The sequence below is a fragment of the Petromyzon marinus genome, unplaced genomic scaffold (assembly GCF_048934315.1).
Source record: "Petromyzon marinus isolate PM22_M1 ecotype Great Lakes invasive population unplaced genomic scaffold, UKy_Petmar_22M1.pri1.0 PM_Scaffold_467, whole genome shotgun sequence".
Lineage (NCBI taxonomy): Eukaryota > Metazoa > Chordata > Hyperoartia > Petromyzontiformes > Petromyzontidae > Petromyzon > Petromyzon marinus.
The window spans coordinates 18,409-43,886 of record NW_027423465.1 but is presented as its reverse complement, the minus strand read 5'-3'; the positions used below and the strand labels follow the sequence as shown (position 1 = coordinate 43,886).

Below are 25,478 nucleotides of genomic sequence, written 5' to 3'. Positions count from 1 at the left end.
GTGTGAGTCAGTGGGTCTCTGTGAGTCTACAGGTCTCTGTGTGAGTCTGTGCGTCTCTGTGTGAGTCGGTGGGTTTCTTCGTGAGTCGGTGGGTCTCTGTGTGAGTCGGTGGGTCTCTGTGTGAGTCTGTGGGTCTCTATGTGAGTCTGTGGGTCGCGTGTGTGTATGTGGGTATCTGTGTGAGACTGTGGGTCTCTGTGTGAGTTTGTGGGTCTCTGTGAGTCTACTGGTCTCTGTGTGAGTTGATGGGTCTCTGTGCGAGTCTGTGGGTCTCTATGTGAGTCTGTGGGTCGCGTGTGTGTATGTGGGTATCTGTGTGAGACTGTGGGTCTCTGTGTGAGTTTGTGGGTCTCTGTGAGTCTACTGGTCTCTGTGTGAGTTGATGGGTCTCTGTGCGAGTCTGTGGGTCTCTGTGTGAGTCTGTGAGTCTGTGTGAGTCAGTGAGTCTCTTTGTGAGTCTTTGGGTCTCTGTGTGAGTCAGTGGGTCTCTGTGTGAGTCAGTGGGTCTCTGTGTGAGTCTGTGGGTCTCTGTGTGAGTCAGTGGGCCTCTGTGTGAGTCTGTGGGTCTCTGTGTGAGTCTGTGCGTCTTTGTGTGAGTCGGTGGGTCTCTATGTGAGTCGGTGGGTCTCTGTGTGAGTCAGTGGGTCTCTGTGTGAGTCGGTGGGTCTCTATGTGAGTCTCTGGGTCTCTTTGTGAGTCTGTGGGTCGCGTGTGTGTATGTGGGTATCTGTGTGAGACTGTGGGTCTCTGTGTGAGTTTGTGGGTCTCTGTGAGTCTACTGGTCTCTGTGTGAGTCGATGGGTCTCTGTGCGAGTCTGTGGGTCTCTGTGTGAGTCTACAGGTCTCTGTGTGAGTCTACGGGTCTCTGTGTGAGTCTACGGGTCTCTGTGTGAGTTTAGGGGTCTCTGTGTGAGTCTACACGTTTCTGTATGAGTCTACAGGTTTATGTATGAGTCTACGGATCTCTGTGTTAGTCTGTGGGTCTCTGTGTGAGTCTACGGGTCTGTGTGAGTCTACGGGTCTCGGTGTGAGTCTACTGGTCTCTGTGTGAGTCGATGGGTCTCTGTGCGAGTCTGTGGGTCTCTGTGTAAGTCTACGGGTCTCTGTGTGAGTATAGGGGTCTCTGTGTGAGTCTACAGGTTTCTGTATGAGTCTGCGGATCTCTGTGTAAGTCTGTGGGTCTCTGTGTGAGTCTACGGGTCTCGGTGTGAGTCTGCGGATCTCTGTGCGAGTCTACGGGTCTCTGTGTGAGTCTACGGGTCTCGGTGTGAGTCTACGGGTCTCTGTGTGAGTCTACGGGTCTCGGTGTGAGTCTACAGATCTCTGTGCGAGTCTACGGGTCTCGGTGTGAGTCTCCGGGTCTCTGTGTGAGTCTATGGGTCTCTGTGGGAGTCTACGGGTCTCCGTGTGACTCTGTCGGTCTCTGTGCGAGTGTATGATTCGGCATGTCCACCTATCCGCCGATCCGCCAGCGGTTCCAGCGGCTGGTGAACCAGCTGGACACGGCGCTGGCGAGCGCCAAGCAGCGACTGAGCGACACTCACCAATCTCGCGTGGAGGCGGCCCTCAACATGCAACGGCGCTCCGCCCTGGAGGAATACCTGTCCCAGCTGCAGGCACAGCCACCCAAGGTGCGCACGGACGCCCATTAGTGGAGCTCGCTAACAGCACTTGCCCCAACCGTCTGCTAAGGCTCTTCGGTGGGGGGTTATCTTTATCTGTGTGTGTCTGTGGGGAGGCGGTGGTGTAGCCGTAAGCGCGCTGCGCTATGAACCCGGCGACACGGTTTCGATTCCCGCTCACGGCCAACACCGGTGACGATTATCTGTACCGGTCCTGGGCCTCCCCTAGGTCCACTCAGCCTCAAATGAGTACCTGGTGAGATGTGTAAACATCGCCACTGGGGAGACAAAGGCGGTCGGGCGTTGTGCTGGCCACCCACCCCCTCGTGTGCCGTGCCGGCCTTCATAGGTGCTGCTCGCTAACAGCACTTGCCCCTACAGTCTGTTAAGGCTATACGGGGGATCTTTGTCTTTGTGTGTATGTGTGTGAGTGGGTCGTGCAGCGGTCGGCGCGCTGCGCTGCGAACCCGGTGACCCCAGTTCAATTCCCGATCATGGCCACCACCAGCGGAGATCATAGGCCTTCCCCTAGGCCGACTCGGCCTGCAATGATCACCCGGTTTGGGGTGTAGTAAACATCGCCACTGGGGGCGGTCACAAAGGTGGCCATGGCGTGGTGCTGGCCACCCACCCCCTCGTGTGCCGTGCCGGCCTTAACAGCTGCTACTCGCGAACAGCGCTTGCCTTGTGTGTGCGAGTGCATCTCGGCTTCTGTGTGTGTTACGATTTGTTCAATCAGAATTATTTTTGCAATATGTGCGTGCATGTGTCTCCTCCTCCTCTGTGTGTCCCCTCCCTCCCCACCTCCCTCCTGCTGCTTCTGCTGCTGCTGGGTGCAGCGTGAGCGCCTGCTGCACGCGCTCAAGCGCTACATGTGGACGGAGCAGCGTGACCAGGTCCACTCCGTGAGACACTTCCAGCACACGCAGCGCAGCAGTGATCCTCCGCCTCCTCCGACCGCCCTGCTGATGGTGAGCGGAGACCCCACTCTCCTCCACGTTCTCTCCTACCTCTCACCTGTCATCACACCTCCACTCCCCTCCACGCTCTCTCCTACCTCTCACCTCTCATCACACTCCACTCCCCTCCACGCCCTCTCCTGCCTCTCACCCTCTCATCTAACTCCACTCCCCTCCACGCTCCCTCCTGCCTCTCATCTCACTCCACAGTCAACGTCAGTGCCAAATATCTGAACTGGTTTCTGAACCTTCCGTCGGCCAACTCAGCCTTAAACGAATTCCTGGCGCGGTTTGTAAAAAATCTCGGCACTGAGGAGGCCCACGCTGGCCGTGCATTTTTTTTTTCCAGGCCGCACCAACCCCCACCGTGTGCCGCAGTGCCGGCCTTCGTAGGTGCTACCCGCTAACGGCACTTGACCCAACAGTCTGCCAAGGCTATTCGGTTGGGGGGGATATTTATAAAGTATTAAAGCTTTCGTGACTGCATAAAATTACTCATTGGTTTTTTCGGTAAAGTCACGTATGTAGAATTACGATAAAATTATATTAAAACAAAACAATCACGACGTTTCGATCACAACGCAAGCGATCTTCATCAGGTGTCAAGAACAAATCACGGAGGTAAATACAACAAAAAGATGAGAGACGAGAATTCAACAAACCTGAAAAAACATTTTGTGAAGCACAACCAGTCAGGCCAACAACACAGTTAGACACTTCCTGGTGGACCACGAATTTCAGAAGTGTTAAATTTCGTGTTCAACCTTTGGATTGCACATACCAGCATAGATAGAATGAAAAATACGAGGTACACGGTCAGTAGAAATACATATAGACGTCCACCAAGAGGTAAGGAGGGAGGAAAGACGGACAGGGACGCAGAGAGAGAGAGAGGGGGGGGGGAGGGATGAACAGAAGCTTAAATAGGAAATACGGTTGGAGGGGGGGAGGGGCCAGAGCGAGAGCGGCAGGTCAAACACGCAACATCTTACACATACAAAACGGCAGCTCAAAAAAGTACCACCTCTTGTAAATACAAAACGGCAGCTCAAAAAATGACCACCTCTTGTAAATACAAAACGGCAGCTCAAAAAAGGGCACATCTTACACATAATTACAACGGTAACTTCCCCGTAGAAGTGTGACAATAAAGTATTAAAGCTTTTGTGACTGCATAAAATTACTCATTGTTTTTTTTCGGTAAAGTCACGTATGTAGAAATACAATAAAATTATATTAAAACAAAACAATCACGACGTTTCGATCACAACACAAGTGATCTTCAACAGGTGTCAAGAACAAATCACAGAGGTAAATACAACAAAAAGATAAGAGACGAGAATTCAACAAACCTGAAAAAACATTATGTGAAGCACATCCAGTCAGGCCAACAACACAGTTAGACACTTCCTGGCGGACCACGAATTTCAGAAGTGTTAAATTTCGTGTTCAAACCTCTGAATTGCACATACCAGCATAGACAGAATGAAAAAATACGAGGTACACGGTCAGTAAAAATATATATACAAGTCCACCAAGAGGTAAGGAGGGAGGAAAGACGGACAGAGAGCCCAGGAGGGAGAGAGAGGGGGGCCGGAGGGATGAACAGAAGCTTTAAATATTTATCTTTGTGTGTGTGTGCGTCTGTGTGTGTGTGTGGGGAGCGGTAGTGTAGCGGTTAGCGCTCCGCGCTACGAACCCGGCGACCTGAGTTCGATTCCCGCTCACGGCCAACACCAGCGACGGTTGTCCGAACCGGTCCTGGGGCCTCCCATTGGTCGACTCGGCTTCAAATGAGTACCCGGTGCGGTGTGTAAACATCGCCACTGGGGAGACAAAGGCGGCCGGGCGTGGTGGCTGCCCCCCAATTCCGCCCATCGTGTGCCACGGTGCTGGCCGTGGTCGGTGCTACTCGCTAACAGCATTTGCCCCCACAGTCTGCTAAGGCTATTCGGTTGGGGGGATCTCTGCCTTTGTGTGCGTGCGTGTACAGGTTCAGGCCCACTTGACGGTGATCAAGAAACGTCTCAACGAGAGCCTCTCCCTTCTCAGCCAAGTGCCCAGGCTTGGCCCCGGCATCCAGGCCCAGATAAGTGAGTGGTGTCCTCCTCCCTGCCTGCTGTCGTGGGATCGATCCCACAACCCTCCTGTATACCACGCGAGGTAGTTAACATCTGCTAGTCACCGTGATGATGATGATGATGAGAGAGAGAGAGAGACGCAATCTCCAAATGTACAGCAGCAGGCATCATCAGGATCGGGATCAAAACCACGACCTGCTGCACACCAAGCGAGGTTGTCAACATCGTTATCCTGGCTACGTGCCAGGAGGTGGTAGCAGCGCGCGTGCATGCTCCGTTTCTGCGTGATCCACCAACCCTTGCTGGTTGCACAGTGCCGCGTCAGAGGGCCATGCTGCAGCCCCGGTCATCCGGGGCGCATCCGTGGCTTTCTGGCGAAGGGATCGTCGCGTATGTGTGTCTGTGTGCGCGCTTGTGTGTGCGTGCGTGTATGTGTGTGCGTGTCTATGTGTGCGTGTGTGTGCGTGCGTGTGTGTGTATGCGTGCGTGTCTGTGTGTGCCTGTCTATGTGTGTGTGTGCATGCGTGTGTGTGTGTATGCGTGCGTGGTGAGCGAGCCCGGGTAAAACTACGTGGCCGGGAGTCAGAGCCATTCCCTGTACACCTTGGGGTGCGACAGGGATGTCCTCTGGCTCCCACATTATTTAACATCTATTTTGACCACGTAGTACGTGAAGCCTTCAATAGCTGTACCGGGGGAATCTCCATTTGGTACAGATATAATGGGAGGCTGATTGATGCCTGGGTGCGGTCAAGGGATGGCTACCTATTGCTCAACCACGTTATGTATGCCGATGATTTGGTAATAGCTGCTCATTCAGAGAAGGAGTTTGGAGACACTGCTGCTGAGACTGGAGCGTGCCACTAAGAGATGGGGCCTTACCATCAGCCCCGCCAAAACTAAGCACCTGCCTGGGTATTTTGTACCATCGGACACTCCACCCCCACAACTCCCAATCGGTGATGGGGCAGTTGCGGAGAGAGTGCAGAGTTTCCCATACCTGGGCAGTGTGCTTATGACCGGCTCCAGTTTAACAGCAGAGGTCTCACTCCGAATCAGTCGAGCGGCAATTTATTTTCATCGGTTGCGTAACGCTGTGTGGAAGCTACCTGGTCTGTCGCTCCGCACTAAGCTTCAGGTCTTCTCGGCTACGGTCATTCCCTCCCTTCTCTACGCTTGCGAAACGTGGACCCCCTTAATGGATCATCTTCGCCGGTTAGAAACATTTAGGCTAGCCTGCCTACGATTCATCCTGGGTTTAACCAGGCTGGATTGTGTGAGGAGCTCACAAATCCTTGAAAGATCTGGGCAAGGTCCCATCGGTGAGCTCCTCCGGCAGGCAAGGCTGCGTTGGCTGGGTCATGTAGCCCGCATGCCCAGCCACCGCATGCCAAAACAGCTTTTGTTCGACCTAATTGAGGGGGCTAGAGAAGAGATGGAGTGATGTGGTACAGGGGGACGTGGAGCTTAGTGGACTTGCCGATGGCTGGTACCAGCGATGTCAAGATCGGCCTCGTGAAGGACGCTACTGGGCAGTTGGAGGTAGTCGCCCTTCAACAACGACGGAGGGCGGAGGAGCGACGCTCACAACAACGAGCGGAGCGCCGGGTGGCTAAAGCACAGCAGGTTGGCACAGTAGGGGGCACAGGTGGTGCATCAGCCAGTCATCTCAGTCAGTCGACCCGTGGCACCTGGGTCTGTCCTGTGACCTCCCGCCAGTAGCGGGCGTTCGACACTTCATGTGGCCTTAAAGTGCGCACAGCCTGGAACAAGCGTCGTGGTGACGTCACCGCCACTTAGTGGCGAATGGCGGTTGTTGTTTTTGCATAGCGTAGCGACTAGCGCTACGCTGCGCTACGAACCCAGCGACCCGAGTTCGATTCCCGCTCACGGCCAGCACCAGCGACGATTATCTGAACCGGTCCTGGCCTCAAGTGAGTACCCGTGTACGATGTGTTAGTAAACATCGCCGTTTTGGGAGACAAAGGCGGCTCGGGGTGGTGTTGGCCACCCCCACCCCCTCGCCGCGTGCTACAGTGGCTGGCCTTTACATCGGCGCGCCGCTGCTACCCGCGAAACAGCGCTTGCCCAAATGGTCTGTTAAGGCCATCTCTGTCTTTGTGCGCCTTGCAGGTGGTCTGGCGGCCTACGTGCAGAGCTACGGGCAGGGCCTGCTCAACGTGGGCCAGAGCTACGGCTCGGACGGCCTCATGCCGCCCAGCGACACGCCGCCCGCCCTGTGGCCCGAACGGGCACGCGAGGGACCCCCGGTGGACGATGACGGTGCGGCACGGCGCGGCGTTACCCCCTCTTCTGTCTCGTTTCTATTGTCTTGTTTCTATTGTCTTGTTTCTATTGTCTTGTTTCTTTTGTCTCGTTTCTATTATCTCCTTTGTTCCATCTCGTTTCTGCTGTCTCGGTTGTCTCATTTGCTCTGTCTCGTTTTTATTGTCTCGTTTGATCTGTCTGTTTCTATTGTCGCATTTGTTCTATCTCGTTTCTATTGTCTCGTTTGTTCTGTCTGTTTCTATTGTCTCGTTTCTATTGTCTTGTTCATTCTGTCTGTTTCTATTGTCTCGGTTCTATTGTCTCGTTTCTATTGTCTTGTTTCTTTTGTCTCCTTTGTTCTATCTCGTTTCTGTTGTCTCGTTCCTATTGTCTCATTTGTTCTGTCTCGTTTCTATTGTCTCGTTTGGTCTGTCTGTTTCTATTGTCGCATTTGTTCTATCTCGTTTCTATTGTCTTGTTTCTATTGTCTTGTTTCTTTTATCTCCTTTGTTCTATCTCGTTTCTATTGTATCGTTTGTTCTGTGTGTTTCTATTGTCTCGTTTGTTCTGTCCGTTTCTATTGTCTCGTTTCTGTTGTCTTGTTTGTTCTGTCTGTGTCTAGTGTCTCGTTTCTATTGTCTCATTGCTATTGTCTTGTTTCTATTGTCTTGTTTCTATTGACTTGTTTATTTTGTCTTGTTTCTTTTGTCTCGTTTCTTTTATCTCCTTTGTTCTATCTCGTTTCTATTGTCTCGTTCCTATTGTCTCATTTCTTCTGTCTCGTTTCTATTGTCTCATTTGATCTGTCTGTTTCTATTGTCACATTTGTTCTATCTCGTTTATATTGTCTAGTTTTTTTTGTCTAGTTTCTTTTGTCTTGTTTCTTTTGTCTCGTTTCTTTTATCTCCTTTGTTCTATCTCGTTTCTATTGTCTCATTTGTTCTGGCTGTTTCTATTGTCTTGTTCGTTCTGTCTGTTTCTATTGTCTCCTTTCTATTGTCTTGTTTGTTCTGTCTGTTTCTATTGTCTTGTTTCTATTGTCTCGTTTGTTCTGTCTGTTTCTATTGTCTCCTTTCTATTGTCTTGCTTGTTCTGTCTCATTTCTATTGTCTCCTTTCTATTGTCTTGTTTGTTCTGTCTCGTTTCTATTGTCTCGTGTGTATTGTCTGTCTTGTGTGCCCCGTCCCGTGTGCTCCGCGACGCTAAGCGTGTGTGTACACCTCGCACTACGAGCTCCTTAGACCGTGCTCGCGATGCCCTCTCTACGCACGTGCCTCCGCGCGCGGCCATCCACAACCCTCGTGTGCCACAGTGCCGGCCTTCCATAGGTGCTGTTCGCTAACAGCACTTGCCCCAACGCTCTGTGGAGGCTATACTGGGGATCTTTGCCTTCGTATTGTGTGTGCGGGGAGCGGTGGTGCAGCGGTTAGCGGTAAGTTGCACTACGAACCCGGCGACCCCGAGTTCGATTCCCGCTCACGGCCAACTCCGGCAACGATTATTTTAACCGGTCCTGGGCCTCACCTAGGTGTGAACATCGCCACTGGGGAGACAAAGGCGGTCGGGCGTGGTGCTGGCCACCCACCCCCTCGTGTGCCATGCCGGCCTTAATAGGTGCTCGCTAACAGCACTTGCCCTGACAGTCTGTTAGGCTATACGGAGGATCTTTGTCTTTGTGCGTGGTGTGCAGAGAACGGGAATGCGACCGACGAGGACCTCGCCTCTGACCTCTTCCAGGTGATTTAATGCACGAGAAATTACGTGTGAGTGAGTGTAGTGAGTGTAGTATAGTGAGTATAGTATAGTCTAGTATAGTGTAGTATAGTGAGTATAGTATAGTGAGTAGTATAGTGAGTATAGTGAGTGTAGTATAGTGAGTATCGTATAGTGAGTGTACGATAGTGAGTATAGTATAGTGAGTATAGTATAGTGAGTGTAGTATAGTGAGTGAGTATAGTGAGTGTAGTATAGTGAGTATAGTATAGTGAGTGTAGTATAGTGAGTGAGTATAGTGAGTGAGTATAGTGAGTGTAGTATAGTGAGTGAGTATAGTGTAGTATAGTATATTATAGTGAGTATAGTAAAGTGAGTATAGTATAGTGTAGTATAGTATAGTGAGTGTAGTATAGTGAGTATAGTATAGTGAGTGTAGTGTAGTGAGTATAGTATAGTATAGTGAGTATAGTGAGTGTAGTATAGTGAGTTTAGTATAGTGAGTGTAGTATAGTGAGTATAGTATAGTGAGTGTAGTATAGTGAGTATAGTAGAGTGAGTGTAGTATAGTGAGTGTAGTATAGTGAGTATAGTATAGTGAGTGTAGTGAGTTTAGTATAGTGAGTGTAGTATAGTGAGTGTAGTATAGTGAGTATAGTATAGTGAGTATAGTATAGTGAGTGTAGTATAGTGAGTATAGTATAGTGAGTGTAGTATAGTGAGTATAGTATAGTGAGTATAGTATAGTGAGTGTAGTATAGTGTGTGTAGTATAGTGAGTGTAGTATAGTGAGTGAGTACAGTGAGTGTAGTATAGTGAGTATAGTATAGTGGGTGTAGTATAGTGAGTATAGTATAGTAAGTGTAGTATAGTGAGTATAGGATAGTGAGTGTAGTATAGTGAGTGTAGTATAGTGAGTGTAGTATAGTGAGTGTAGTATAGTGAGTATAGTATAGTGAGTATAGTATAGTGAGTGTAGTATAGTGAGTATAGTATAGTGAGTATAGTATAGTGAATATAGCATAGTGAGTGTAGTATAGTGAGTATAGTATAGTGAGTGTAGTATAGTGAGTGTAGTATAGTGAGTGTAGTATAGTGTAGTATAGTATAGTGAGTGTAGTATAGTGTAGTATAGTATAGTGAGTATAGTATAGTGAGTATTGTATAGTGAGTATAGTATAGTGAGTGTAGTATAGTGAGTATAGTGAGTTTAGTATAGTGAGTATAGTTTAGGGAGTATAGTAAGTATAGTATAGTTTAGTGAGTATGGTATAAATCTGGACTGAACTTTCGTGAGTGCAGGAATTCACATTCTTTGGTTCTTTCGGTGATGTCACGTAGATTGGTTCAAAGAAAATAACAAAAAATACTTCGACGTTTCGATCGCAACACAAACGGTCGTCATCAGGAAAGGGGGCTTAGCTTCCAAAGGCAAACTTCACAGAGAATTCCCTCATCAAAACTCTACACCATAGAGCTCCATTTATTCCCGACCATCACCTAGCCAGCGAAACGGGAACACGCACAACCAAGCCCTCAAGATGAATGAATATTCAGACGACGCAATCCGTAGAGCTATCACCCCGCGCGCTACGGTCGACCGCTTTGCTACCGCGAGGAGCCGAGCCGTCGTGTTGAAGCCTCCCGCCCGCCCGCCCGTCGTTTCAGATGGATGCGCGCAAGGCCGAGCAGTTCAACGTGTGGGCCGTGATCGCCCTGCTCGTCGGCATCGCCGTGGTGACCACCGTGGTCATCGGGAGCCTGGTGCTGCTCCGCCGCAAGGCTTACCGCCCCGTCAGCACCACCGAGGTGAGGGCGGAGACTGCTGCCTTCACGCCTGTTGGGATTTCTCGACGATAATAATAATTATAATTATACATTTTAATCGTGAGCGCTTTTCTGAATGCTCAAAGACACTTTGCATCAAATCTTTAAAGCAGCAAAAACAACATCAAATGGTAAAAAAAACCACTAAAAACACATCAAACTTGGCTAAACATTAAAAGCTATTTTAAAAAGGTGAGTTTTGGTCGAAGATTTGAACGCTGGAAGGTCGGTGCAGTCACGGATTTGTTTTGGGAGAGAGTTCCAAAGTGAGGGGGGGGGGGGCAGCTATAGAGAAGGCTCTGTCGCCCCAGATTCTGATGCTTGGTCCTGAGAGGTGGAGTCAGGAGGTTGGCATCAGATGAGCGAAGGCTACAGGGATGGGTTGTGGCGGTGGAGCAGGTCGGTGAGGAAGGAAGGGGCCTGGTTACGAAGGGCTTTACGTGTGAGGAGGAGGAGGATTTTGAACTGAATTCGTTGTGGGACCGGGAGCCAATGGAGGTTCTGGAGGACAGGGCTAATGTGGTCACCCGTGCGGGTGTGAGTGAGCAGACGTAGCAGCAGAGTTCTGGATGTACTGGAGTTGATTTAATGTTTTGGTTGAGGTGCCGTATAGGATGCTGTTGCAGTAATCGATTGTGGAGGTGATGAAGGCGTGGATGATGAGGGTTTCTGCAGCTGAGAAAGAGAGTGATGGGCGAAGTCTGCAGATGTTTTTGCGGGTGAAAATAGGCAGTTCTGGCGATTTGTTTTACGTGGTGTTCAAAGGAGAGGTTATTGTCAAAAATTACTCCCAAGATTGCGACTTTGAAGGGATGGAGACAGGGCGTTGGTGTCGACAGTGACGGAGAAACTGCGAATGGATTTATTGATAGATTTGGAACCGATGATGATCATATCTGTTTTGTGGCAGTTAAGTTTAAGGAAATTGTTGTGCATCCACGACTTAATGTCAGCGAGGCAGTTAGAGAGAGCGGAGTGGGTGGCGGAGGTGTGATGGATTTGGTGGAGATGTAGAGCTGGACATCATCGGCATAGCAGTGAAAGTTAAGACCACGGTGGCGAATGACGTTGCCAAGGGGAAGCAGGTATAGCAGGAAGAGCAAAGGACCAAGCACCGAGCCCTGGGGGACACCTTGGGACAACGGAGCAGTGGAGGAGGTGCAGTTGTTGATGTGGATGAACTGTCGTCTGTCGGTGAGATAAGATTGGGAGCCAGGGGAGGGCGGTGCCGGTGATGCTGAGGGTAGATTTGAGGCGAGAGAGAATGAACGGCGTGGTTGATAGTTGTCAAAAGCTGAAGTGAGGTCCAGGAGGATGAGGATGCTGAGGTGACCAGAGTCTGCGGAGAGGAGGATGTCGTTGGTAACTCTGAGGAGGGCTGTTTCAGTTCTGTGTTGTGAACGGAAGCTGGATTGAAATGGTTCGAACAGGTCATTTGAGGAGAGGTGGGTTTTGAGTTGTTTGGCGACAGTGCGTGCGTTCCAGTATCTTAGACAGAAAGGGGAGATTGGAAATGGGCCGAAAGTTTGACATAATGTTTGGGTCAAGTCCAGGTTTTTTGAGAATGGGGGTGACAGCAGCCAGTTTGAGTGAACGTGGGATTGAGCCAGAGCTGAGAGAGGAGTTAATGATGTTTGTGATGAGTGTGGAGATAGCTGGTAGACAGTCTATGATGAGGTGGGATGGGATGGGGTCCAGGACACATGTTGATGTTTTCATCCCTGTCAAGATTTTAGACAGCTCCCCCGGCAACACTGGGGATAACTGAGACAGTGGCTGAGAGGTGTAGGGGGGGTGGAACAAATGATGGAATGACAGAGCAGACAGTGGTAGCAGAAGAAGAGGACAGGTTGGTGTAATTGGTGTCAATTTTGGTCTGAAAGAATGATAGAAAGGTGTTGCATTTATCAATTGTGAATGAGTTGACGATATTGTCACTGGGTTTGAGAAGTTTATTTACCGTGTATAAAAGAGCCTTTGGGTTGGTAGAACCAGAATGTATGAGGTGTGAGTAGTAGATGGACCGTGTAGTGTTAATAGCTTCCTTATACTGCTGAAGGTAATCTGTGTAAGCTTGTAGATGAACAGTTAAACCAGTTTTCTTATGGAGCCTTTCAAGCTGACGCTTACGGGATTTCGTTTTGTGCAGAATAGGAGTGTACCAGGGAGCAGAGTGAGTGAATGAGACAGTTTTAGTTTTGATGGGAGCCAGATGATCGAGACTGGTGGAAAGTGTTCCATTGTAGTAGTTGGTGAGGTCGGAAGGGTTGTCAGTCACGGGTGGGGGGGGAGGAGGATATTTTGCTGGCAAGAGAGGCTGAAAGGGCAGGACTAGAGATGGATTTAAGATTTCTGAAAGAAATTGTCCTTTTTGTCCTTGGTTGTAGAAATGGGGGAGATCAATGTTCATGGCGATTGCCAGGTGGTCCGAGATGTTGAGCTTGTGGGGCTCGAGGAGCGGTATGGTGAGACCAGTAGAGCAGACCAGATCCAAAATGTGACCACGGCTGTGGGTTGGAAAGTTGACATGTTGGGTGAAGTTGAAGCAGTGTAGCAGTTCCAGGAATTCAGTAGCAAATTTACAGTCAGTGTCAATGTGGATGTTGACATCTCCCAGGAGCAGAACAGAAGGTGAGATGGCAGATAACCGAGTTAAAAAGTCAGAAAAGTCAAAGAGAAAGGAAGGATTTGGTTTGGGGGGGTTGGTAGATTATGGCAGTGACCAGAGGAGTGGGACCAGAGAGTTTGAAAGTGATGTGTTCAAAGGACTGAACAGCAAGGATGGAGATGGTAGATGTTTTAATGTCGTTTCTGTACACTGCAGCGACACCACCTCCCCGCCCCTCAGATCGGGGTTTGTCCATGTATGTATATCCTGTAGGTGTAGTCTGGTTGAGTGCGAAATAGTCCGTAGGTTTATGCCAAGTTTCAGTGATGCAGAGAAAATCCAGGTTGTTGTCAGTAATGAATTCATTTAAAATGAGGCTTTTATTGTTTAGTGAGCGGGTGTTGAGCAAAGCCAGTTTCAGGTGACTTTGCTTCGTGGTGAATGGTTAGGTGCACGTGTCGTACGTTGTGATGATGTATTGAGGAAGTTGTGGTGCGCAAACAGGACCAGATGGATGGAATGGAGTTTGGGGTTGAGGAGTTGCAATTTGAACACACGACCAGAGCATCTGTGAAGCGGACGGCGAATTAGTCCAGTTTCTCGGTGAATGTCAATGCAGTCCAAATGAAGGTGGTTGTTGATTGAGTGGAAGTCGGCAGTGGAGTGGAGCGGTGGCATTATCCCGGCGTGGAGCTAGCACTAGCTTGTACCCAGATGCCCGGTGTCTTGTAAATGGGAGGGCGTCCACGGCTCCCAGGCGCCGACGGAGTCGCTGCGACCGCAGCGTGACGGGAGCCGTGGGAGCAGCTCAGGTAGACCCGGGGAGCAGCAGCTCAGGCAGGCCCAGGGATCGAACCCACGACCTCCTGTACACCTGGCGAGGTCGTTAACATCTCCTGGCCACCGTGTCGCCACCGTACGAGGTCCACGCGTGTGCCACCTTGGGTGTGTGTCACCGTGTGTGTCATCACATGCGTGTCAGCGTGTGTGTCATCACATGCGTGTCAGCGTGTGTGTCATCACATGCGTGTCACCGTGTGTGTCATCACATGCGTGTCACCGTGTGCGTCACTGTGTGTCACCGCGTGTGCCAGGTGGACGAGGAGCTCTCCCACGAGGAGCGCCACCTGACCAAGATGCAGCAGAATGGCTACGAGAACCCCACCTACAAACTCTACGAGGCCCTGCAGCACTGAGCAACACACCACAGCACGACACAGCACGGCACAGCACGACACAGAACCACACAGCACCGCACAGAACCACACAGCACGACACAGCACCACACAGCACCGCACAGAACCACACAGAACCACACAGCATGCCACAGCACAGCACACGCCACAGCACACGCCACACAGCCCTGCTATGGTACGGGGGAGGCACATCGCGCGATGCGGCACAGGGGCAGCGTCTTAACTGCAGCGTAGTGACGGCGTGACACAAAGCGCTGAAACACGGCGTCGATTTGGCAAACGGTAGAATACGCAGCGGCGGCTTGGAACGCAACACGGCCTCGCGATTCCGGATCGACGAGGCGTGGAGCCTCGCGATTCCGGCTCGCCTAGGCCCGGACCGTGCGCAGTTCTGATGCAGACGCGTGCACACACGCAGACAATACCCGCGTAGCCTTAACAGACTCTTGGGGAAAATACTGTTAGCGAGTAGCAGCTACACATAGACACACGCACAGACACGCACAGACACGCATGTACACACACACACAAAGATAAAGATCCCCCCCATATGGCCTTACCACACTGTTGGGGCAAGTGCCGTTAGTGAGTAGAAGCTGCACGCACACACAAAGATAAAGATCTTCCCCCCCCCGTGTAGCCTTAACAGACTGCTGGGGCAAGTGCCGTTAGCGAGTTGCAGTTACACTAAACAAAGGCAAAGACGCGCACACGCATGCACGTACACGCACACACACGTACACGCACACACACGTACACGCACACACACACACACACACGTACACGCACACACACACACACGTACACACACACACACGTACACGCGCACACACACACGCACGTACACGCACACACACAACGTACACGCGCACACACACACGCACGTACACGTGCACACACACACGCACGTACACGCGCACACACACGTACACGCACACGCGCTCAGGTGTGACGCAGCCTTCACGTGGTGGTCAGTTTTCGTGCCTCCCTTCAGACAACATTGGCATTTTTTTAATCCGTTCATCGACAGGGCTCTTCCGTTGTGCCTACATCACACGAAATCTCTTTAAGTCCTCGCACCCCACACTCCTCTTCCCCCGCCGCACCACCCTCCCGCTGTCGCACGTACGTCGAACGTCTTTCGCGCCGTACGTAGCCGACCGCGCTAACAGGGAGGTGTCTGGCGCGGGAGAGGGGGTGGGGGCGGCGAGGGATAGGGCAGCAAACTGAAGACGCACGCAGACACGCGCCCAGACAAAGAGCAGTTTCTAAAGAAAAAACGAGATTTGTGGACGTTAAGATTTGTGCCTTGCTCGCGGCTTTGATCGATACGGACGGACGCCTTCCAGACCCCCTCCCCCCCGCCCCGTCCCCCCCCCCCCCGTCCCCCCCTTCGCCGCGCCAGTCGCGGTGCGTCGCCGTCGCCTTCCCGGAGCCGAGGGTCGGGGTATCGGTCCCACGACCTCCCGCGTGCCAGGCGTCGGAGTTAACGTCTCCCAGCCACCGCGGTGGCCCCCTGTCTGATTGGTGATGGCAATTACCCCCCCCCCTCCTCCCTAACCCTCCGGCCCCGCCCCTCCCTAACGGGGGGGGGGGGGGGGGCTATCTCCGGCCGCTACGCCCCTTGTTGAGCCAGCGGACGGACGAGCGTGCCCAGGTGTGAGGTTGCCGCTGGCAGGCCTGCGAGGCTCACGGGTTGCCGAGCCAATGGAGCGTGCGCGCCATGCTTTAAGCGGCCGGAGGGGGATGTCTGCGGCGCGCTCCCGTTGACGTCAGCTGGCCAAGTCTCTCCGTCGTCGCGCCGTAGTTAACCATCGGTCGCACGTTGGCCCGGACGTCGGCACGGACGTCGTTGCCGCGACTTTCGGCGGAAGAGCGGCAAGTTGCTCTCCGACGTCCCCCCCCCCCCTCCCCCCCCCCCCCACTGCCCCACAACGTTCCTCCCGGCACGTGTGGGGAACGGAACGTCTGACATCGCGACGAGCAGCACAGCCTGGGAAGAGCTGCGGAGGGTGGCGGCGGTGGCGGTGATGGTGGCGGCGGTGCTGTTTGCCAGTGGTGGCGGTGGTGGCAGCGGTGGTGTTTGCCGGTTGTGGCGGCGGTGGTGGTGGCTGCAGTGGTGGTGGCGGCGGTGGTGTTTGCCGGTTGTGGCGGCGGTGGTGGTTGCGGCGGTGGTGGTGGCTGCAGTGGTGGTGGCAGCGGTGGTGTTTGCCGGTTGTGGCGGCGGCGGTGGTGGTGGCGGCGGTGGTGGTGGCGGCGGTGGTGTTTGCCGGCGGTGATGGGTGGCAGTGGCGGTGATAGTGGCGGCGGCGCTGGCGGCAGCACAACCGCGAAAACCTTTCGCAGCCGTAGCGACGAGTCAGTGTCGTGGTGTTGTTGGTTTCGCGCTCTCACTCTTGCCTGAAATGTGCCACGGGGCAGGCCTTGTGGCTTCACAAAAGAACAAATATGGAGGGTGGTGGTAGCGGTATTGGTGGTGGTATTCGTGGCGGTGGCAGTGGCGTCTGCCGGTGAGCGGTGGTGCAGCGATTGGCGACGCTGCCCTACGAACCCGACGGCCAGGGTCAGTTTGCCCCCTCTCGGCCAACATCGGTGACTTATCTGAACCGGTCCCGGGCCCTCTCCTAGGTCGACTCGGCCTCAAGTCGGTGCCTGGTGCGATGTGTAACAAAAAAAAAACATCTCCACCGGGGTAGACACAGGCGGTGCGGGCATGGTGCTGGCCACCAACCCCCTCGTGTGCGCCACCGTGCCAGCCTTCACTGCTACTCGCTAAACAGCACTTGCCCTAACAGTCTGGTAAGGCTACACGGCCCGGGGAAGGGGGGGGGGGATTTTTGTCTGACCCACCCCCCCCAGTCTAGGATCCCGTGGTCCAACTTCCAATGACAACACTTGGAATATCCATCTTCGACTTTCTCCTTTAACCAGCTTGAGTGGGCGATGATAGAAATTCCCTAATATGCGTGTCTCCGTGCGTCTGTGTGTCTATGTATGTCTGCGCGTGTCTGTGTGTCTGCTTGTTCCTGCGTGTGGATTCTTATTTTTTCGTCGAACAAAGGGGCTGAAATGATCGGGATTTTCATTATTTCGTCTTGCTTCGGACGCCTCTCGGCGTGCCCGCCAATATCTGCCCCGCCCGCTGCCGTCGGTTTAACATGGAGGCAATATTTAGCGTAACTATAAATGCGCCGTTAACATGTCACGGGTTTCACTCTCCCGACACACAACCGGGGCGAGTGCTGAACCAGTTAACGAATTGGCCACGTTTAATTTGCGTGACGAACATCCTCATTCTCAATTGGCCATGGTCGGGTGGCGGTTGGCAGGGTTTAAACGACGCAGCATTTCTAATAACGCGATCTAACCCAACAATAAAGCCCAAAGCCTCTGTCATGAATAGCTGACGTTTCGGGCATGCGGCCCTTTATTCATGGCACGCCATCCGATGTTTTTACTCTCCCCCCCCCCCCCCCCCCCGGGCCGTCGTGCTCTGGAGAGGTCGAACCGCAAAGCCCGGTCACGACGCGGCCGCCTCTAGAACCTTCCGGACGAATACCACCGTTAACCTTTGTTGTGACCCTTTGGAATGAGGGCAAGAGGGAGAAGGAGATTTTGAGGGATTGCTCGCGGCTCGGAGACCTCGTGTCCTGGCTACCGCCGGTTCATCATCGAGAGGTCGGCTTTTTACAGCAAAAACGCTCGCCGCCGCCGCTGCCACCAGCGCGGACTTGGGTCACGATCGCGACCGCCGTTATCCTAACGCGAACTTTAACTCCCCACGTGTCTCGCGAATCGAGAGCTTCCCTTTTTTTCCCCCAATTATATGCAAAGTTAGCAAAGCAATCACTTTAAGTAGTCGACGTAAGGGCACCTTTGAGCATAGGCACTAGTTGATATACTGTATCCGCTGCAGCCTGTTTAGATTCCTTTCGATTTGTCCTTTTTCATTTTTGTTCTCCCCCCCCCCCCCCCCATTTTAGTGTGGCTTTTTTTCCCCTTTTTAAAAAAAAATCTCTTACTTTAAAGTATAACGGTAAAATCTGTCTGTTTTATTTTCTGTCTCCCCGATGGCGGGGAGGGGGGGGTTATTATTAGTGCGAATCGGCGCAATGGAGGTGGTTGCTCTTGCCACCGTTGTTGATTTTTCACGGTGAGGTTATATTCGTGCGGAGGTGATGATGGGTTGCAGTCCGATTTGAAAATACACTGTTTGGATTGGGCTCATGCCTGGCGCGGTGGTTACATTAGTGGTGGGGGTGGTGGTGGGGGGTTGGGGGTGGTGGGGTGGTGGTGGGAGTGGTGGTGGTGGGGGGGGGGCGGGGGGGTTGAGGTGGGGGAGGCTGCTGGGGGAGGGCGGCACTTTTTAGGCGGCCGGGCGGCTCGGAGGTCAGAGACGCTGAGCTGACACCGACGCTGGGATCCTGGGTTCGAATCCAGGCTCCAAGTCGCACAGCTACGGCGATTACACCGGAGTCACGTGGACTCGCGTAGAGACCCCTAGACTCGTAAAGAGACCCATGGACTCATGCAGAGATTCGTAGACTCGTATAGAGAACCATTGCACTCCCGTAGAGACCCGTAGCCTCACGTAGATATAGACTCGCATAGATAACTATAGCCTCATGTAGAGAACCATATACTCATACTCACGGAGAGACCTGCAGACTCATATAGCGACCTATAGATTCGTGAAGAGGCCCATAGACTCACGTAGAGACCCATTGCACGCCCCTAGAGATCCGTAGACTCCCATAGAGAACCGGAGGCTCACATAGAGACCGATAGACTCTCGTAGAGAACCATAGATTCACATGGAGACCCGTACACTCCCGTAGAGAGCCGCAGAGACCTTTCGACTCGCGTCGAGACCCGTAGGTTCACATACAGACCTTTAGATTCACGTAGAGACCCATAAACTCAAAGAACCGTAGAATCCGGTGGAGAACCGTAGAGACCAGTAGACTCGCGTAGAGACCAGTAGACTCACGTAGAGACCTGTAGAGACCTCTAGACTTATATAGACCCCGTAGACTCGCGTCGAGACCTATCGCCTCACTTAGAGACCCTTAGATTCAAACAGAGAACCTTAGTCTCCCCGAGAGACCCGTAGCCTCTCGTAGAGTCTCATTGAGACCCATAGACGCATGTAGGGATCCATAGACTCGCGTATGGACCCGTAGACTACAGCAGAGACCCATAGACTCACGTAGATACCTATAGACTCACTAAGATTCCCGTAGACTACAGCAGAGACCCATAGACTCACATAGATACCTATAGACTCACTAAGATTCCCGTAGACTCCCGTAGAGACCCGTAGACTCACATAGGTACCTATAGACTCACTAAGATTCCCGTAGACTCCCGTAGACTACAGCAGAGACCCATAGACTCACATAGATACCTATAGACTCGCTAAGATTCCTGTAGACTCCCGTAGACTACAGCAGAGACCCATAGACTCACATAGATACCTATTGACTCACTAAGATTCCTGTAGACTCCCGTAGGCTACAGCAGAGACCCATAGACTCACATAGATACCTATTGACTCACTAAGATTCCTGTAGACTCCCGTAGGCTACAGCAGAGACCCATAGACTCACATAGATACCTATTGACTCACTAAGATTCCTGTAGACTCCCGTAGGCTACAGCAGAGACCCATAGACTCACATAGATACTTATAGACTCACTAAGACTCCCGTAGACTACAGCAGAGACCCATAGACACATAGATACCTATAGACTTGCATAGATACCTATAGACTCACTAAGATTCCCGTAGACTCCCATAGACTACAGCAGAGACCCATAGACTCAAATAGATACCTATAGACTTACATAGATACCTATAGACTCGCTAAGATTCCCGTAGACTCCCATAGACTACAGCAGAGACCCATAGACTCGCATAGATACCTATATACTCACCAAGATTCCCGTAGAGACCCATAGACTCATGTAGAGACCCGTAGACTCGCATAGACGCATATGTCTACATCTGATTGGGAACTTGTAGATAACATGTCAGCCTCTTCAGCTGCCTCAATGTCAGCTAAATGCAAAGATAACCTGATTACCAAGTTCAACCTCCTGTCCAAGAAGAAGCCAGATCCACGTTAAAAAGTTAGACTTTGACAAGATTGTTATCAATCAGAGTAACAGTCTAATTTCTGACAGCCTAAAATCGGTTCTAGCGAAAGGGCTGAATTTCGCAGTCACTCCTAAACACATCCCAGTTGATGATATCATTGCCCAGGTTGACGTAGCCCTTAACAGTTTGGGACACATCACTGCAGACTTGGTGAGATCGGAAATCGCTGCAATCCTCAAAAACGCTAAGACACCTATTAGCAACATCAGTAAGGATGAGCGTGAAGATTTCCCAATTAAAAAAGAGAGATGACATCGTCATCCTCTTAGCCGACAAGGGCAATGCCACAGTCATCATGGATAAAACCACATACAATAACACATTCAGGACCTACTTAATGATGGTAGCTATACAAAGATTAAAGAGATCCCACCAACAGCCTCGTTGCGAAAGCCAACAATGTCATCACCGATTCGACATCTTTAATCACACCAACCAAGCGGGTTTCCTTAAAACCCTCTGCTGATAGACCACAGAGATTGTATGGCTTACTAAAAATCCATAAAGAAGGTACACCTCTTCGTCCTATCGTCTCCACCATTTACTCACACCTACAAACTGGCCCGATTTCTGTCTGAGACCTTGCAACCATTCACTGGTAAGACAACCTCAGCTGTACTTAGCTTACTTGGTATCATGACTTAAGGACATCTCACTATCTGCAGGTGATTTGCTCGTTAGTTTCGATGTAGTTTCTTTGTTCACCAAAGTTCCTGTGCTTGACACCATTGCAATCATTGAAGATTTGGTCCAACAAGGACTGAATGCTGATGTACCGGCCCAAGTGAGACACTGCCTCAACAACACTTCACCTGGAATGGAACATTCTACAAACAAGTTCAAGGTACCCCAATGGGTTCTCCCTTATCTCCAGTTGTAGCCAATGTTTTCGTGGAAAAAATTGAGAGGGAGGCCATCCAGGCATTCACTCTGTATCCTTGTGGAAGAGATGTAGATGACACGTTCGTCATCTGGCCACATGGCCGACCAGCTCTGAACCAATTCCACAACCACATCAATTCCGTACACCCAGCCATCAAATTCACCATGGAGATGGAAAAGGATGGCAAGTAACCATCAAAAGGAGACCAGATGGCTCCATGGGACACTCTACAGGAAAGCCACCCATACGGATGCATATCTAAAACCTGACTTCCACCACCATCCTTCCCAGAATAATTCCCTCGTCAAAACTCTACATCATAGAGCTCGATGTATTTCCGACCATCATCACCTAGCCAGTGAACTGAAACACGTACACCAAGCTCTGAAGATTAATGGATATTCAGACTACACGTTACGTAAAGCTATCACCCTAACCGTTGGGAAAGAACCATCTGAGGACCCAATCAAAACCATCACCTTGCCGTACATAGCAGGGGTCACCAAAAAATCTCCAAAATTATGAGCAAACACAAGATCCAGGTTCGATTTAACACTACATAAAATTAGTGATCTGATCCCATCTGTGATGGATGTGATCCCTGACATGCAATATCCCGGCGTCTACAAACTAAGCTGTATCTGCGGCAGTAGTTACATTGGGGAAATTAAGCGACATGTCTCGGACCGTGTTCGTGAACATAAGGCAGATCTGAAACACGGTAGGACCAATACCTCGGCCGTGGGTGATCATTGTTTTCATGCGGTGGGCTCACACGAAATTGATTTCTCTAAGACGAAGGTACTGTGCAAGCCCACTGGCTATCAACAAAGATTCGCTCATGAAGCCATCCATATATATAAACACAGACACAAGTTCAACCGGGAAGATGGGTACAAACTGAGCAATCATTGGAAGGACGTTATCAACCAGTTTCCCTTCTATGTGACTTTACCAAAAGAACCAAGAATATGAATCCCTGCAGTCACGAAAGCTTCAAATCAAAAGTTATAACTGGCTGTGATGTCCCCATCCTACCACCTTCCGATGTTAGTTATTTTCGGCTCTATTTTACATCGACAGGTTACATTTTCCACACTAACACAGCCACCGAGCTCGACGTTGCTGCTTTGAGATCTTAAATTACCATGATAATATCTCACATTAACATGCTAATCTCTCACATTGACGTGCTAATCTCTCACATTAACACGCTAATCTTTCACATTAACACGCTGGTCTCTCGCATTAACTTGCTCATCTCTCACATTAACATGCTCATCTCTCACATTAACACACTAATCTCTCACATTAACATGTTCATCTTTCCCATTGACATGCTAATATCTCACATTAACATGCTAATCTCTCACATTAACGTGCTAATCTTTCACATTAACATGCTATTCTCGTATGTTAACATGCTCATTTATAACATTAACATCACTATCACATGACATTGACTTTTCCAAGACAGAGGTTCGTTGTAAGCCATCTGGCTACCACGAGAGATTCGTTCATGAGGCTATCCACATATACAAGCACAGAGACAATTTCAACCGAGAAGATGGATTCTGGCTTAGCAATCATTGGAAAGATTTGATAAACCATTTCAGGTCTTAATTGATTGTTCACGCTTACAGTGGCTTTCAGACAGCATACATTAATTTTTCGTCTCCCCCCTCCTCTTTTCAGAACATAGATGGACTAGTCCTTCTAAACAAACTGCCAAATCGCTGCGCGTGGCGCTGACGTTTTTTTATAAACAAATAAATACACCGTTTAAAAATAAATAAATTAATGCAAACCGACACACCTGATGATGACCGTTTGTGTTATGGTCGAAACGTCGTGAGAATTTTTATTGTTTTATATATATATTATTATTATTATTTTATTGCTTCCCTTCAACGTGACTTTACCGAAAGAGCTAAGAATATCACTATCCCAATTAATTTATGACCCCAGGACGACACCCTACAAAACAGTCTGCATTCTGCAGCTTTCTCCTCTTCCTGATGACGATCGCTTGTGTTGTGACGGAAACGTCGTAATTTTTTGTTTACTATTTTGAATCGTCTTTGAACCTATCTACGTGACTTTACCGAAAGGCCCCGTAGAATATAGACCCATATACTCACAAAGATTCCCGTAGAGACCCCCCTAGAGACTCGTAGACTCGCACAGAGACCTGTAGAGACCAGTAGACTCACGCAGAGACCCATAGACTCGCATTCCTAACTTTAGGTTCACATATAGATCGATAGACTCACATTGAGCCCCATATACTGACGTAGAGATGTTGCGAGTCACATAGAGACTCACAGACCCACGTAAACTCCCGTAGACACACATAGAGACCCTTAGGCTCCTGTAGAAACCTGCACACTCACGTCGAGGCCAATAAACTCATCAAGCGACGTATAAACTCGCAGTGTACTAGTACAGCACTAGTGTATAGTGTAGTGTATAGTGTAGTATACTAATACAGCACTAGTGTATAGTGTAGTGTATAGTGTAGTATACTAGTACAGCACTAGTGTGTAGTGTATAGTGTAGTGTACTAGTACAGTACTAGTGTATAGTGTAGTGTATAGTGTATTGTATAGTGTTGTATACTAGTACAGCACTAGTGTGTAGTGTATTGTGTAGTGCATAGTGTAGTGTATAGCATAAAGTGTTGTCTATAGCAGTGTACAGTGTAGTGTGTAGTGTAGTGTATTGTGTAGTGTATAGTGTAGTATACTAGTACAGCACTAGTGTGTAGTGTAGTGTATAGTGTAGAGTATAGTGTAGTGTACTAGTACAGCACTAGTGTATAGTGTAGTGTATAGTGTAGTATACTAGTACAGCACTAGTGTGTAGTGTAGTGTATAGTGTAGAGTATAGTGTAGTGTACTAGTACAGCACTAGTGTATAGTGTAGTGTATAGTGTAGTGTATAGTGTAGTATACTAGTACAGCACTAGTGTATAGTGTAGAGTATAGTTTAGTGTACTAGTACAGCACTAATGTGTAGTGTAGTGTACTAATACAGTACTAGTGTATAGTGTAGTGTATAGTGTAGTATACTAGTACAGCACTAGTGTGTAGTGTAGTGTATTGTGTAGTGCATAGTGTAGTGTATAGCGTAAAGTGTTGTCTATAGCAGTGTAGTGTAGTGTATTGTGTAGTGTATAGTGTAGTATACTAGTACAGCACTAGTGTATAGTGTAGTGTATCGTGTAGTATACTAGTACAGCACTAGTGGATAGTGTAGTATACTAGTACATCACTAGTGTATAGTGTAGTGTATTGTGTAGTGTACAGTGTAGTATACTAGTACATCACTAGTGTGTAGTGTAGTGTATAGTGTAGTATACTAGTACAGCACTAGTGTGTAGTGTAAAGTGTATTATACTAGTACAGCACTAGTGTATAGTGTAGTGAATAGTGTAGTATACTAGTACAGCACTAGTATATAGTGTAGTGTATTGTGTAGTGTATAGTGTAGTATACTAGTACAGCACTAGTGTGTAGTGTAGTGTATTGTGTAGTGTATAGTGTAGTCTATATTAGTGCATAGTGTAGTGTATAGTGTATTGTATAGTGTAGTATAATAGCACAGCACTAGTGTGTAGTGTAGTGTATAGTGTAGTGTACTAGTACAGCACTAGTGTGTAGTGTAGTGTACTAGTACAGCAGTAGTGTATAGTGTAGTGTATAGTGTAGTGTACTTGTACAGCACTAGTGTGTAGTGTAGTGTAGTGTGTAGTGTATAGTGTAGTATACTAGTACAGCACTAGTGTATAGTGTAGTGTATAGTGTAGTATACTAGTACAGCACTAGTGTGTAGTATAGTGTATAGTGTAGTGTACTAGTACAGCACAAGTGTATAGTGTAGTGTATAGTGTAGTGTATAGTATAGTATACTAGTACAGCACTAGTGTATAGTGTAGTGTTTAGTGTAGTGTATAGTGTAGTATACTACAGCACTAGTGTATAGTGTAGTGTATAGTGTATGTATAGTGTAGTGTACTAGTACAGCACTAGTGTATAGTATAGTGTATATTGTAGTGTGTAGTGTAGTGTATAGTGTAGTATACTAGTACAGAATTAGTGTGTAGTATAGTGTATAGTGTAGTGTATAGTGTAGTGTACTAGTACAGCACAAGTGTATAGT

General features: G+C 49.6%; 1 pseudogene; it reads left to right on the top strand.

The window, feature by feature from the left end:
* The window catches only part of LOC142923372 (amyloid-beta A4 protein-like), a 34,622-nt pseudogene extending 16,125 nt beyond the window's left edge, over positions 1 to 18,497 (top strand).
* Positions 18,498 to 25,478: the final 6,981 nt, after the last annotated feature.